A 13,568-nucleotide genomic window follows, 5' to 3' on the forward strand; every position below is an offset into this window, starting at 1 on the left:
TTGGGTTTCTGAGGCAGTTATCACTACGGAAGTAGGATTGCCCAACCTTCCTTCTGAGGAGTGGCTGGTGGGTTTGAACCGCCAGCCTCCTGGTTAGCAGTCAAGTGCCTTGGCACTATGCTACCAGACACTACATGTTTAAAATTAGGAAGGGAGTGTGTCAGGGTTGTATCCTTTCCCCATACTTATTCAATCTATATGCTGTGCAAATAATCCAAGAAGCTGGACTATATGAAGAAACACTTGGCATCAGGATTGGAGGAAGAATCATTAACAACCTGAGATACACAGACGATACATCTTTGCTTGCTGAAAGTGAGGATGAATTGAGATACTTACTGATGAAGGTTGAAGAATACAGTCTGCAGTATGGATTACGTCCCAATATAAAGAAAACAAAAATCCTCACTACTGAACCAATGAGCAGCATCAAAATAAATGGAGAGAAGATTGAGTTTGCCAAAGAATTCATGTTTCTTGGTTCTACAGTTGATGCCAATGGAAGCAGCAGTCAGGACATTAGACAACGTGTAGCATTGGGAAAGTCAACCATGAAGGAACTATTTCAAGTGCTGAGGAGCAAGGATGTCTTCTTGAGGACTATGGTGCTCCTGACACAAGCCATGATATTTCCAATCACTTCATATGCATGTGAGAGCTGGGCAATGAATAAGGAAGACCGAAGAAGAGTTGATGCTTTTGAGTTGTGGTGCTGGTGAAGAATGCTGAAAATACCATGGGCTGTTAAAAGAACTAACAGATCTGTCCTGGATGAAGTGCACCCAAAATGCTCCTTGGAAGTGAGAATGGTCAGACTTCATTTCACCTATTTTGGTCATGTTGTCAAAAGGGACCATTCCTTGGATAAGGATGTCATACTTGGTAGGGTGGAGGGTCGACAAAAGAGGGGGAGGCCTTCAATGAGATGGATTGACACAGTGGCTGCATTGATGGGCTCAAGTATAGCAGGGATCATGGAGCTGGTGCAGGATCGGACAGTGTTTCATTCTGCTGTGCATGGGGTTGCCATGAGTCAAAAATGACTCGATGGCACCTAACAACAACAACCTAACAACAACAATTAATTACATTACAGTACTCGAAGTGCTAAGATAGGGGAAGCCGAGTTTGCTGGTGATGCACATAACCAATGTGAAGGGAAAATTTCAGGGAAAGAATATGATATCTAAACTGAATCTGAAGGATAAGTAAGTCAGATATTTAATGTGGAAAGGGCCAGGTAGAAGCTGTTCAATTAAAAAAAAAAAAAAAAAAAGTATACCAGGGGAAACTAAGACTAGGTAGGTGAGTGGAGCAGATCACACTAGCTTTGTAAGCAATATTAAGTTTTAGACTTTGCTGTAAGAGTCACAAGGAATTATCGAAGTGCTTTAGCAGGTGAGTAGTGTCATGGTCAGAATTATAGCTTTTAAGGGTCAATCTGGCTACATAAATGAATTAGTTGTAGAACATTTAAAAAAATAGATAAGCAGATGCCAGTTAGGAGGAAATTCCAGTGATACAGGAAAAATATCATGGTGTCCTTCAATGTGTATATGAAGGACATTTGGCAGATTACAGGCAAATGAGAATACTGAATCCAACTGAAATGTATAATATATTTGATATCAGGAGAAGAGGGAGAATGACAGAGAAAAGCAAACACAGCCAGATTTCTCTCTTGGACAGCAGGGTGGATGGTAGTTCTATCTTCTGAGATAGGATAGGAGAAGATGATGAGGTCATTTGGATATGCAGAATTTGAGCTGTCTTTGAGGCAGATAGATGTATGAATCTTGAATTGAGGAGAGAGAGAGAGAGAGAGAGAGAGAGATAAAGGTGGAAATCTTCAGAATAAAGGTGATTTGTAGTACCATGGCATTGCATGAGAACCCCCAGGAAGATTGGAAAGAGCATGAAATAAAATTAAATAAAGCAATCTTCAGGGTTCAGGACTAGTTACAGATGTCAAGGAGAAATGGGATAGGGTGTTTGCTTAGGAATAAGTTTCTCAAGGATGAAACAGAATCTTACGTTGATCTTAATTGAGGGAAGGACCACTCCTCCCACAGACAGTGAGCCTTAGATTACCTCAATAGGAAAGCAAAACAGGGGCAAAGGAAAGGACTTCACTAGAAAAGTGTGATACAAGGTATTCCGCATTTTGAAACACATTCGTGTATTATTTCTTCTATAGTAATGACATCTCTGAAAATGAAGCTGATCATTCGAAAATGATATCTTTACTAGTGTTGGTAGAGAAAAGTAATTCAAACCCTAATTTCTTTGTTAGATTGACTTTCATTTCCCCTCTTCCTCACTTTTAATGGTAAACACTGCACATAAATATATCCTCTCTGAAAATTTTGTATCGTGTTGACTAAAGCTGTCAATAAGAACAGACAACTCTGAAGAATTGGTTAAAAATACAAAACATATGACCTGTGTTTAACTAAATTCTTTTGGACACAAGGGTGTGAATTTCCCAATTTATGCATAACTCCTTATTGCTTTTATGAAATTTCTAAGCCTTTGAAGAAGAATGCTGATGACTACAACCACATCAGCTTCCAAGAGGAAAATTATGCTCAGGGTTCATTAGGTCTTTTCTAGTATCATCAAATATTTTCCTCCCGAACTTCCTCATGCACTTATGTAGTAAACATCTCTGGTAAAAAACACATATTATATAAATATTTATAATTTGAATATAGTCAAGATTCTTAAAATAATCATGAGTGTGTGAAGATCTCTGGAAATCCTTTAAGCCAAGCACTATGTGTACAAAACAAAAATATAGGAGCTATTTTAGGGTACAAAATAGCCATGTAGTGCAGGGTGAGTAAGTTTTGACATTGAAAGTACTTTAAGTTGTAGATATTTTCCACTTATTTTGCATAATCACTTTTCAAATATTGTCTTACAAAGTCTTTTCCTCTGAATTATTGGAAGTGTTCTAAGGGATATATATCCTACAAAATATATTTTGAACCATATTTATAAAATAATAAAATAGTATCACTCCTTAGTAATGGTACTTTTCTATTTATCTGGGATATAGAATTTTTCTTCTCATCTTTTACCATTTTTCTATCCCTTTGAACTTTTTAATCCTCTCTTAATGTAGCATCTTCATATCTCTGACAGTTTAGACACTTGCTTCTTTCATAGAATGCTTTAGTCTAAATTTTACATGTACAAGTTAAGTCTGAGTACTCAAAAAATAGAGTATATTTGTTAAATTTTTATATTCCTGATTCTTTTATATTCATCTCAGCAACACTACTTTGGAAGTGTTTGAAAGAAAGAAAAGGCACGTATTCCAAAACATTAGACCCAGCATGAAGTGATGATTTCAGTTGCACTGACTCCAATTTTTTGAGTCTCCATAAAACATCAGAATGTTTAATCTTTCAAACCAAAACCAAGAGATTTACTTGATGGACCAGAGTCACTTTGGCTCTGAAATTGGACTTAATCTGGAGCCTTTTCAACCAAGCTGCTAAGGAGAGGGAAGCACACAAGAGCTCCACTGCCAAGCTCCGGAGAAGTAAGATTTCAGTGTGAATTTGTGAAAATGCCTGAATCTTCAAAAGTCAAACAGACACTGAGCTGGTAATAAAAAACCTGAGTCCTAGAGAAGAAACATCCACATGAGCTATACCCTCATTTTCCCTGAGACCAGAACTACTAGATGGTGCCCAGCTACCACCACAGACCATTCTGACCAGGGTCACAATAGTTGGTCATGGATACAATGGAGTAAAAATATGGAGCAAAACTTCTTATTTGAAAAATTTTTATTTTTCAAAAAAAGCCAGACAAACTAGACAAGTAGAGAATAGAGGATTCCCTAAGATTATTGCCCTGAGACACTCTTTAAACTTAGAATCTAGTCTCTCCTCTGAGATCATCTTTTATCATAATAGCAAAGTGGCATATGAAATAAATGATGTTATCCCTAGATAGGTGCCCTACTTAAAAACCATTAGTATCAGACCAAACAACAATTACTCAAAAGCGAAGATGAGAAAATAAGGGGTAGGAAAACCAGAGTACTACAAAGGGAACAAACTGAACACGATTAAAGAGAATGTTGACACATTATGACAATTATAAATAATGTCATTGAGCAATTTGTGTGGAAATTATCAAATGGGAACCTAATTGGCCATGTAAACTTTCATCAAGAACTCAACAAAATAAAATAGAAAGGAAAAAGAAAAAACACCCCCCAAACAACACCCTGAGTCTTAATATGATCTTGGTTACAGCATTAACTAACTGTTACCTTGGCCAAGTCCATTTCCCTTCCTTGGGCCAGATTCCTCATCTCTGTTGTATGTGGTTAGAGCTCTGGTAGCCTGTTGAAGATGTTGTTGTTAGTTGTTATTGAGTATGCTCTGACTCATGGTGACACCATGTACAACAGAAAGAAATGATGACCAGTCCTGTACCATGTTCACGATCATTTGTATACTCAAGTTCATAGTAGCAGCCATTGTGTATTTTGAGTGCTTTCCAAATTACAGAGCTTATATCAGGGGATGCATAGGGTTTTCACTTCCTAATTGTTGGAAGTAGATCACCAGGCCTTTCTTCCTTGCCTATCTTAGTCTGGAAGCTCCACTGAAATATGTTCACAGTGGATGATCCTGTTGGTACTAGAAATACTGTGGGCAGAGCTTCCAGCATCATTGCAACCCTCAAAGCACCACAGTGCAACAAAATGATAAATGGATGGTAGTGGTAGCCTGTAGATGTTATTTATTTGATTTACATAGCATCCTTTCCCTCCCTTCCTTCAATCTTTCCTACTTTTCTTCTCTTTTAATTGGGTCTTGAGCATTTAAGCACTAGATTATTATACATATAAATCTGTATTTCAAGCTTCTCAAAAGAAATTGGAAGATCTGGCAGTGCAGGGTTGGAGTTCTTACATGGTAAAACAAGTTGGAGCTAAGTAATGTTGCCCTTTTCCATGAAGCACACACTCCCCTGGTTGCCACAATACCCACTGGGCCTCTTCCCAGGTTTACGTCGCTGGTCTCAGGAAGCACTTAAATTAGTGTCCTAAGGGATGTGAGGCTTGTGATCTCTTTGATGCCTCCCTTTCATCTCAAAATGTCTATAATCCTCAATGGGCAAACCAATAATTACATCTTATTTATATCATCATTTCAGCAGTCTGGAAAATAAGCTGGAAAACCTTACTACAAGACCAGACTTAATTAACATAACCAGAATTTTTTTCTTCACCATATTTTCCTTGTAAGTGACAGACTTCCACATCTTTTTGAAGGCAATAACTTTCCCTTTTAACTTAAAATCCTCACAACTAAGTGATGTACTTTTAAAAAAATGGCCTCCTTCCTTTCCTTAGACCTTATTCTTTTGATTTTATGAAGTATGCAACTTTGAGACACACGATGATATAGCTTGAAAATTGAGCATATTCTAGCTGAAATAAATTCTTAAAAATCTAAAAAATTTCCTATTATTCTTATTATAAATCAAGTGATTAGTAAGCTTTGTTCTTAACCTCTCCTCATTTCCTATTCTTTCCTCTACCTCTTTTTTCCCAGTTTTCATCCCAACACACATTTCTCTTTCCTTTCTCTCTATCGTCTTCCTTCTTCTCCCCACCATCTTCATTCCCCTTCCACCAATCCTTTTCTCTCTATGCCCTGTTTGGCTCTCCCTTCTCCATTTAGCCTTCTTATCTCCCCCGATGAGAAGAGAATAAGGAAGCAAAGGGTTACCTGTAACATATTTCCAACCACTTTTCCATGTTTCCAACCATTTTTCCATGTTTCCTGTTAAGTTCAGGACCCCACGAATATTTCACTTGTTTTGAAAAGTTTTTCAACAGAAAATTCATTCGGTAAGATTTATAATAAAAATTGGAGCTATTTAAAGTATTATTGGGATTCAGAAAAATAATCCTTGCCTTCTATGCCAAAGATCTGGCATTGATTTGTGGCCAATACACTTCAAGGGCTGTCCCCACCCACTTGTCTTTGGTGTGTTGCTATGAGGCTGAACAGGTTTCAGCAGAGCCTCCAGACTAAGACAGACTAGGAAGAAAGACCTGATGATCTACTTCTGAAAAAAATCTGTGTTCTTATCACCTATATGCAAGATCATTACGTATAGGTCATCATGAATTGGTGAACAATCAGCAACAACAAAAACAACAACAACAAAATATTGTTGAAAGCTGGAAAGTTTCTGTTAATAGTTTTTAAATATACCTAATCAGCCTGGTTATGATGTGAAGTTTACCTCTGGAAGCAGGATTGACATTCAGGGCCATGAATCTTGTGGGAACTTCTAGTTTGGGAATTGTGTCTGATTTATTGGCTTTTCTTTTATTTCTGAATGGTGATACTTTGAAACATTATAAAAAATGATTATTTTATTATTATTATTTTTTTAATGAGCTGAATAAATATTTTCAGTGTTCTTCTTTAGTGAATAGGACTTACTCTGAGATATCTGGCTGTGATCAGTTTTCTCTCCCCTTTATTATTCAATCCTTTGTTGAATGTTACTTGAAATGGATGTGTCTTCTCCAAAATTGATATGGCCTACATTCTACAATTACTTCTAATTTACTACTTTGTTTCCATTCCTGGCAATGTGCTTTCCTTATGAGTAAAATATTTCTTGATTACAGTTGATAAATCCTCATTTTTGTCCTAATATTAATTAATTGTTTTTAATTAGAAATTTTCCTTAAAAATGATTAATTTTCTGGCAAGATTTGGTATTCCTTAATAAAGCCAGTTACTCCAACACTTTTAAAAAAGCTATGCTCTGGTGTTGTAGTGCCTAAGGCATTTGACTGCTGACCAGAAACCTGGCTGTTCAAATCCACCAGCCACTCCTCAGAAGGACGGTTGGGCAATCTACTTCCATAGTGATACCACCTCAGAAACCCAAGGAGGGGTCTCTATGAGTTGTACCCAACACATTATGACAATTATAAATAATGTCAGATTTTTTTTTTTTTTTTTGCATGCTCTAAGGCATCATCATTTTCTTTTGGACAAACTGAATATTCATAGTCTTTATAAATATATGTTAAAATTGACTCTCTACTTTTGGAAAGTCAGTTTTAAATTTTTGAGTTGTTCAGTCCCTGACATTACCAAACTCTGTACAAATTCTATAACTGTCTAGTTTGTATCTTTTTTTTTTTTTTTTTTAGTGTAACTCAGTAATAGGACTATTACAGAACACCATGCTGGCTGGTTAGACTAGTTTTCCAGTAGCCCATGTAAATTGATGTGCATCCAACAAAATATTTCAACTAAATTAATTACTTTGTATCAGGTACTCCTTCAAGGAAAGTAGGCCTATTTCTTTGAGTGTAGTAAACAGAAGAAAGGACATTAATGAAGATCATCTCACTATCTCCTTTGTGACCTCAACATAGGTTAATTTTTGGATGTAGGCATTTTTACATTGGGACAGGTATTGATTTCCAAAGCTGTTGTTAATGGCTCCCCTCTACGTAACTCATCTGGTTAGTTTTGTCTTTCTGTGTCTCAGAGAGATAGTAGAGTAGATTTGGGTCTCTGGGCAACATCAAATCAGAGATGATATAATGCCATTTATAGTCATCCTGGTCTGTGACTTGTTATCAGGCCTTCTGTATTGCTCTCATCCAGACTTTGCCTTCAAAAGGAAACCAATTTTTTGCAAGCTTCTCCCAAAACAGAAGCAGGAAATAATTTTTCATTGGCTCATTGCCTGTTAAGGTACACATTTGATTATATCAGCTAAGCAGGTTTAAAGGGTCCTGGTGTCACAGTGTTAAAGCACTCAGCAGCTAACTCAAAGGTTGGCAGTCAGAACTTACTAGCTGCTTCATGTGAGGATTTAAAGCCTTGGAAACCTTATGGAACAATTCTACTCCATTTGTAGGATCGCTATGAATTAGAATAAACTCAAGGACAGTAGGTTTGGTTTTCTTTTGGTAGGCAGGTTAACCTTGTAGAAAGAGACAAGATTAATAACTCTTAGCAGGTTTCCCACCAAGTAAGATAATACCTTTGATTTATGGTACATTTTAAGAGAAAAATATATGTGTGAATTACATAATTAATAATAGTAATAACATAATAGTAATTACTAAATTAATAATTTAGAGAGGTACCATCATGGAATCTGGTAAGAGGTAAGACTCAGGAACCAGATAACACTAATTTGAAAATTGTCTTCATCTTTGGGATTAATATGGAAGTTTCCAGGTGGTACAAATAGTTACTGCACTCAGCTACTAACTGAAAGGTTGGCATTTTGAGTCCACATAGTGTTGTCTCAGAAGGAAGTCCTGATGATCTACTCCCCCAAAAACCAGCCATTGAAAATCCCATGGAGCATAATTCTCTGACATACATGGAGTCTTCATAAGCCATAACTGATTTGAAACCAACTTATGAGTTTGAATTGACTTGATGACACACAACAACAACCACAGTACCCACCTATTTCCTGTGCAGTCTTGAGTAATGAACTTAACTCCGTGGGCCTTAACACTTATTTATAAAAAATGGACAATAACACATTCATATTTCATAAGGTTTTTTTTTTTTTTTTGGTAATAAATATGTCAATTCATGTGAAACAGTACTTTAACATTATTAGAACTTAACCATCATTAGTTCAAACTCATCTCATGGTTTGGTTCACATTCTTCTTTTGTTCTCTTGGATGTTGTCCTTTAGGATGGTTGAAATTATCCACTATTATCCTAACGTTCTGAATGACTTTATCTAGGGTGAGTGCTGTGGCTAGTATCTCACATTCCATTTTTGCCTCAGAGGAATTCTTCAGTTCCTGTCATTTGTTGGTGTAGTTGGAATCTTTACTTTCCTTATTTTGCTTGCAGCTGGAAGTTGTAGAGTATATATAAGGCATAAATTGTATCTTTGGTACCAAGATGATTGGTGCCTGTTGAGCCCAAGGAAGGCTTTCTGGTGTGAGTGGATGAAACTACATATCCTGGTACACCAAGAACTTTCAGGAAAATGATAAGATTTCCAAAACAATACTCCTAAGAACAAAATTTCACCTGAAGATAAATGTCAGACTCAGTTTTCTCTTGCCAATGTCTCCTACCATATTTTAGGAATACAGATTTTTAAGGTGATTAGGAGAGACTAAAGTGGGAAGCAATTGAAATTATATTGAATTATGAATATATAATAATCCCTTAGTGAAAGTTTATGGCCTTGTGAGTTGATTTTCAGGCCATGAATTTATTTCCTACTCTTATAAAGCTTGTCTGTCAGTTTGTCATACTGTGATATTTTTATGTTGCTGTGAGGCTGGCAGCTATGGCACTGGTATTTCAAATACCAGCAGGGTCACCCATGGTAGACACTCATGGTTTCAGTGGAACTTACAGACTAAGACAGACTCAGAAGAAGGAAGGGACCATCCACTTGTCAAAAATTTGGCCAGTGAAAACCTTAGGAATAACAGTGAAACACTGTCTGATATATTACTGGAAAACATTATGAACATTCTTGAAACACTGTTCAATGTTGTGTGAGAAGATGAGTTCCCTCAGGTCAGACAGCACTCAAAAGATTACTGAAGAAAAGTTGCCTCATCGGAATAGATTCAAGCTTAATGACATGGATGGAGTAAAACCTTGGGACCTGTTTGTTGATGTGACATGACTCAAAATGGGAAGAAACAGCTGCAAACATCCATTAATAATCAAAACATGGAATGTACAAAGTATGAATCTAGTAAAATTGGACATTGTAAAAAATGAAATGGAACACATAAAGATTGATATCCTTGTCATTAGTGAGCTGAAATGGACTGGTTTTGGCCATTTTGAATCAGACAACCATGTGATCTACTATGCTGGGAATGACAAATTGAAAGGAAATGGTGTGACATTTATCATCACAAAAAATATTTCAAGATCTATCCTGAAGTTCAGTGCTATCAGTGATTGAATAATATCCATACATCTACAAGGCAGACCAGTTAATATTACTATTATTCAAATCCACACCAGCTGCCAAAGCCAAAGATGAGGAAACTGAAGAATTTTACCAACTTCTGCAGTCTGAAATTGACTAAAAATGCCATCAATATGTATTGATTATTACTGGTGAATGAAATATGAAAGTCAGAAACAAGGAAGAATCACCAGTAGTTGGAAAATGTGGCCTTAGTGACAGAAATGACTCAGGAGATCACATGATAGAATTTTGCAAGACCAATGACTTATTCATTGCAAATACCTTTTTTTTTTTTTTTTCCCAATGACATAAATGACAGTTGTGCACATGGTCCTCACCAGATGGAATACACAGGAATCAGATCAACCACAGATTTTTTTTTTCCAATGACACCTGAATTGAGAGACCATCTGAAGAATAGGCTCAATATGTTAAACACCAATGACCAAAAACCAGAAGAATTGTGGAATGAAATCAAGAACATCAAACATGAAGAAAGGAAAAGGTCATTAAATGGACAGGAAAGGGAGAAAATACCCAAATGGATGTCGGAAGAGACTCTGAAACTTGTCCTTGAATTGAGAGTAGCTAAAACAAATGGAAGAATTGACAAGATAAAGGAGCTGAACAGAAGATTTCAAAGAGCAGCTCAAGAAGACAAAGTCAATTATTATAATGAAATGTGCAAAAACCTGGAGTTAGAAACCCAAAAGGGAAGAAGACACTTAATATTTCTCAAGCTGAAAGAACAGAAGCAAAATTCAAGCTGTGAGTTGCCATATTGAAAGATTTATGGACAAAATACTGAATGATCCAGGAAGCTTCAAAAGAAGATGGAAGTAATACATAGAATCACTAAACAAAAAATAATTGGTAAATGTTCACATATTTCAGGAGGTGACATATGATCAAGCACCAATGGTACTGAAGGAAGAAGTTGAAGCTACCCTGAAGCAGTTAACAAAAAACAAGTCTCCAGGAACTGAGGGAATACACATTGAGATGTTTCAACAAACAGATGCCACACTGGAGGCACTCACTTGGCTATGCCAAAAAATTAAGAAGACGTTTACCTGGCCAACTGAGTGGAAGTGATTCATATTTGTACTCATTCCAAAGAAAGGTGATCCAATGAAATTGGAAATTATTGAAAAACATCATTAATATCCCATGCAAATAAAATTTTCCTGAAAATAATTCTAAAGTGGTTGCAACAGTATATTGACAGAGAACTTCCAGAAATGCCAGCTGGGTTCAGAAGAGGATGTGGAATGAGGGATATCATTGTTGATGTCAAATGGATCTTGGTCTTGGCTGAAAGTAAATACCAGAAAGATATTTACTTGTGTTTCATTGACTATGTAAAAGCATCTGACTGTGTGAATCATAAAAAATTATAGATAACCACAAGAAGAATGAAAATTCTAGAACACTTAATTGTGTTCATGAAGAACCTGTACATTGATCAGGAGGCTGTCATTCAAAAAGAACAAAAGAATACTACACAGTTTAAAATCAAGAAGGGAGTGTGTCAGGGTTGCACATTTTCACCATATTATTCAATCTGTATGCTGAGCAAATAATTCCAAAAGCTGGACTATATGAAGAAGAACACAGCATCAGGATTGGAGGGAGACTTATTAACAACCTGTGATATGCAGATATCACAACTTTGCTTGCTGAAAGTGAAAATTACTTGAAACAATTAAAGACTACAAATTCTTGAAAATTAAAGACTACGATCTTCAGTATGCATTACACCTCAACATAAAGAAAACAAAAATCTTCACAATTAGACCAATAAGCAATCTCATGATAAATGGAGAAAAGATTGGAGTTGTCAAAGATTTCATATTACTTGTTTCCCCAATCAATACCCATTGAACCAGCAGTCAGATGTCATATTATGCTGGAAAAATCTGCTGCAAAATACCTCTTTAAAGTGCTATAGAGCAAATATGTCTCTTTGAAGACTAAGGTGTGCCTACCCCAAGCCATGGTGTTTTCCATCACCTCATATGCATGTGAAAGCTGGGCAATGAATAAGGAAGATGAAGAAGAGTAGATACTTTTGAGTTGTGGTGTTGGCAAAGAATACTGAAAGAACCATGGACTGCCAGAAGAATGAACAAATCTGTCCTGGAAGAAGTGCATCCAGAATGCTCCTTGGAAGCGAGAATGGCCAGAGTTTGTCTCACCTACTTTGGTCATGTGGTCAGAAAGGACCATTCCCTGGGGAAGGATAGCATGCTTGGTAAAGAGGAGGGTCAGCAAAAAAGAGAACACCCTCAACGAGATGGATTGACACAGTGACTGCAAGAGTGGCCTCAGGTAGAGCAAGGATTGTGAGACTGGCATATGAACAGGCAGCATTTTGTTCTGTTGTATGTAGGCTATGAGTTGGAGCTGACTTGATGGCATCTAACAACAACAACAACAACATCAACTCTTATATAAAATGCCTTAATATTTTCCAAGCTATATCAGTTATTCTGTTCTCTATCTTAGAAACTCCAGGGAAACCATACTACTGTATTGCATTTAATAAAATGAAATTAAATAATATATGTGAAAAGGTCTGGGGAACTCTAAAATCTAAGATGATAATTATGGTTACCATTTATTAAAAAGGCCCCCCTTAATAGGTTGCTGCTCTATACACGTTATGTGTTAAATGAGAGACTTTGCCCATGTTATTTCTCAAGCATACCCTCAAATCTGCAAGGAGAAAGTGATTATTTTCCAAATAAGATTCAGGCATAGAGAGATAAGACAACTTGACCCAGACACACTATCACTTATTTTACAATGATTAAAGAATAATCTTTTCATGTGCCTGGTATGAAAATGACTACTGTTGGGCCATTTATTCTTTCTCATTGTCAGGTTCACACAAATTTTCTTAATATTTTCATTTCAAAAAGAATGGAAAAGTTCTCAGATGTCCTTTTTCCTTAAATATATTATTTTCTACAACTCCCTCCCATATTTGTTTTACTTGATCCAGTTTGAAATCCATATCCCATGACTCACTAGTTGTTTCCACCCTGCCCAACTGCTGGACCATCACTTAAACCAGCTTGATCCAGAGGTCCAACTGAATTCCTAGAATTGGGTCATTTCTATCTGGCAGCCTCTACTGTAAAGCTGACAAAAAGTTTTATTCCTCTCTTACTTCTTTTCCTTCTTTTATTCCTCTTTAAGTGATGGAAAGTTTCCCTCATTTCTAAATTCACCACACCACCCAGAAATCCATCAGGTTTTATAATTTTTCACTTTGTCAATGTCTGTAAGCAAAATTACCTTGGGATCTCCCATGAAATTAGGTCAAGCTCAGGGAAGTAACTGACCAGCTCCATCATGATGCTGGCCATTTTTGTGTATTCATTGCCTACTCAAAGGACCATAGAAGATTCTGAAGTTGAAAACTCTTTTTGTAGAAGAATTGATCCATGAAGGGAAGAGTTAAATATGACACGGTCATGTCAGGGATGCTTGGGAAGCTGTGTGCACTGCTGTTCAGAATTCTGAGTGCTGATTGAATCTTTCCATAGGAGTATATATATATATATATAT

This window comes from Orycteropus afer, unplaced genomic scaffold, assembly GCF_000298275.1.
Source record: "Orycteropus afer afer isolate SDZICR_OR568_19922 unplaced genomic scaffold, OryAfe1.0 scaffold00066, whole genome shotgun sequence".
NCBI lineage: Eukaryota > Metazoa > Chordata > Mammalia > Tubulidentata > Orycteropodidae > Orycteropus > Orycteropus afer.